At 51.8% G+C, this 3,680-nt stretch overlaps 1 long non-coding RNA gene across 1 annotated transcript; it reads left to right on the plus strand.

Annotated features, from left to right (window-relative positions):
• Positions 1-333: 333 nt before the first annotated feature.
• LOC119096089 (uncharacterized) lies at positions 334-1,749 on the plus strand. Its single transcript, XR_005094004.1, has 3 exons — positions 334-409; positions 734-931; positions 1,239-1,749. It is a non-coding gene; the product is annotated as an uncharacterized LOC119096089 (long non-coding RNA).
• Positions 1,750-3,680: the final 1,931 nt, after the last annotated feature.

Consider the following 3,680-nt stretch of genomic DNA (forward strand, 5'->3'; position numbering starts at 1 on the left):
AACCCTCACTAAATCGACTGCATCATCCGCGATATGCATTCTCATTTCCGGCGCTGGAGAGTAGCCACGCGCGCCATTTCATGCAACGCTCGGAGATAAGTATACATGCATTGTATGCTGTGGTCATCTCGCAGCAAAATGTCTGCTTCAAGTACGCGAAAAGCTGCTCGTTTCCGCCAAACAGAACGTTGATGGGTTTGGTTGCAAAGAGCCATGCACATCTCTGGCAGAAGCCCTTGCGAGTCTTGACCACTCACGCTGGCGGAGTTGTTCCAATAATGGCCAGGGGCGCCGGGGTGAGGGTTTCCCGCGTGGCCAGCGGCGTCCGCTCCGTGGACCTGCATATAAAGCAAGAGCCCAGCACAGGGACTGCAGACCACGGCAAGATCTCCAGGTGAAAAGACAGAAAGTAAGTGGTCGCTTCACAATAGCAACGGGTTGCGCAGCAACCCGTTGTTTAAGCAGCGCACCCAGCATACCGCCATTCGAATCCGTTCGTAGTATTGATTTGGGTTATTGCCATACACTTCGACCTTTATGCAACGGGTCATCTAACGATGGCTAAACTTTCTTCTAGCACCGCCTGAAGTTGTCCTGTTCTGTCCTGGAGTTGACCTCGTTGGGCAGTCAAAGTGACCTTCTCCCCTCAATTGATGCATTTTATCTGAAATCCAGGCAACGAGTGCTGCTTGGTCGGGCTAGATTCGATCATAACTCATCGCGGTGCTTCCAGCTCCCTCCAACTATGAAGACCGTGGCCATCTTGCTCTGCGTGGTCGCTGGCGCCGCTGCGTTCCCGCAGGGCTATTTCCCAGGTCTGTTTGGTCAGAACAGCCAGGCGACCGGAAGTGCCGCCGGCAATGTGGTGTCTGGGGTCAGCGGCGGTCCCTTCCAGAACTCCCGGATCACACAAGTCAGCGCCACCGCCTCGGTAAGAGAACAAAAATCGTACAGGGCCTCGCCGCCTGGCAAGGACTTAACTATTACGTCAGATAGATCGAAAGTGTGGTCTGCGAATGTTGGTGACAACATTGCTTAATCCGTCAGACATTTGCACCATATTTACATTAAAAGCGAGCACGGAGACGGATTGGGTTGGATGGAAGCTAAGGAAGTTCGAAGCATAACGACACAATACTACGCGGGGCCCTTACATTTTCCTTTTAGTCTTGTACCCTTGGATACACCGGGCAGCTGACGATTTTGATGCATTAGCTAAGTCACTTTGGGCCTTCCAGGGTGCGGCAAGAGGCAATGCGATCAGTAGAAATGCTGCCAGCGCCTCTGACTTCGGCTCTTCGGGACTGTTCGGAAACAAGAGGTTCTCGAACACCAATGCCGTCTCCAACCAGCAGACGTTTGGCGGAGGCTTTGGTGGTTTCCAGCGGCCTTTTGGCAACGGATACCAGCAGTATCCCAGCCAGAGCTACGTCTATTGACAGTCCCCTGGTGCGGGATTCGGTTGACGTGTACCTCATAAGTTCCGAACGCTTTGGCAGCCAAAGCGTGACCATTACACTTGCTGAGGTCAGCAAAACGTCTTCTTGTCGACTCCTTCCCGCAGGTTTGTATTACATCACATCGCTCAACGCGCAGTGCAAACAAATTTGCAGAAATTGATGACTTGTGACACGGTATGAGGGCTCCCTTTTGTGATGTCTCATATGAAGGTTACTGCCATTCTGAGTGTCAAACGTTTAAGATCGATTGCCCTGTTGGCACTCGACTGATGTATGCGGGGAGGAATAAAGCGACAAGTGAACATGAGCAATGCATCGTAGTTTCGCACTGCTCGGCGTTTAAGTACTTGCGACCGCAGAGCACGACGACCCAGCCAGCGGCCGCGCGTGGCTGCCGCAGCGGCCCTCACCGACAAGGGCAGCTTCACCAAAGGGTCGCGACCCCGCCTCAGGCGATCAGTCGGGTCAGCTGATACGCCGTCGCGCCTCGCGCCGAGCGACACGCACGCTGGCCCCTCCTCCCGGACGTCGGCGTGGGTGGCAGACCGACCCGCTCCCGCGCTCGCTGTCGTCGCTGGCTGTCCTGGCGCTGCTGCGCTCGCGACGGCAGGCACCACGTCACGTCTCGTAGCGACGATAACATAACACAAAAGCGTCGGTCTTTCTTGTGTTTTGCCTGCCAGGAAGCTGCGCGGGTGCGACAAACAGAATCAGACGCGATACACGTGTTTCCCTAGGAGTAGTGCACTTGTGCGCGTGCGGATTGCTTAGTAAGAGCTTGTTTTACAGTTGCTTATAAAAAGGCCCGCCTTACTGCACGATTTACATTTGCACCAGACTGCAAATGCTTTAACGATGTCAGTAGCGTGAAATCGTATTTCTAGGGTTTCTTTTGCAAGAACACTTGTGGTTTGCGAGGCTATGTGAAGGCCAATTGGGTGAAGCCAGCTGATCAGGCTCTTGATGTAAGCAAGAAAGGCATTGAGCTCCTGATTGTTCGACATAATGCATTAGAGTTCTAATGCCGACCGTTACCGGCCTCCAAGGAGGTTTTGGTGTGAGGAGGTACTGGTTAAACAAGATTGTCTAACAAACATTGGTTATAAGATATCTGAAACGTCGAGTATTGAAAATTCAACCATGTTTGTTTGCTAATGTCGTGTAACTAGTTTTTACTGATATCTTGAAAATCAGTTACTGTCGGCGTGAGAACAAAGAGCTCTTAATACGTGGTAAAGCACATAGCGTTGCATATTGATTGAGACGTGCAAAACTCGTTTTTTGAACGAATTTTTTGGGAGATGAAAACGACTACGCAGAATAAAGGAGGACGAACGAAGTTGAAGCTGCAGGAACCAAACACCCCAGCTGCCATCTTTTGCAGATTACATGGATGGTCTGGGCTCCAGCCAGATCTAACTCAAATGGGTAGTTTTTACCAGCGGCTGAGCCGGGGACAAATGGACAATAAAGTGTATTGCCCGTCAGACAATCCTGGAACATGTATTCACATCTCAAGGAAAAAGACCAAATTTAATACGACGGCTTTAAAGGAGCACTACTGAAGAGATACTGCCGCGTTGTAGCGCATGTTGTGGGTTTACCTGAACCGTTGGATACATCTACGGGTAATTGACATTTCCTTCATGACCATGAGTTCTTGAGCGTGGTTATGTGGAGAGAAGGCAAGAACCAGGGTCCAAACCCTAATAGACGCTGGAAGCGGCCAAATTTTCGTAAAGGCTGCCGTGTCCAACGGCCTGCGACGCGGGATTCTCGGAGCGCAGCCACTGGGTGAGCAGACGTTTGGCAAAGCAACGCTCAAACGGCATCGGAAATGCAACGTGCAGCTGACGTTCTCCGCCAGAGGTAAAGGTTGTGACGTCACACTAGCAGCCTACATGGCGACAACTGCGCGGTCCAGTAGGTCAGCACCCGTCACCATCTGAAAGCTTTACCGGGGTGCCGAATGGAGAACTCAGTCGCTTGCTGCAGCCACAGACCACCGTAGTTCTGTAGTTGAGCGTGCTGCGATGAGTCAACGATGAAACAGACGTGTGCGAAGCGTCTGAAGTTTGTGATGCGCCGCATGAGGCCTGGTCGAGAGCGATAGACCCGTAGCGAGCAGCCTCGAGAACAAAAATGCAAAACGGAAGACCTAGTTAATTGAAAAATTTGACGTAAACGGCATGCCCGCACCTCTGCAGTGCCGGTTTCTCA

This window comes from Pollicipes pollicipes, unplaced genomic scaffold (genome assembly GCF_011947565.3).
Source record: "Pollicipes pollicipes isolate AB1234 unplaced genomic scaffold, Ppol_2.1 Scaffold_4219;HRSCAF=4965_pilon_pilon_pilon, whole genome shotgun sequence".
NCBI lineage: Eukaryota > Metazoa > Arthropoda > Thecostraca > Pollicipedomorpha > Pollicipedidae > Pollicipes > Pollicipes pollicipes.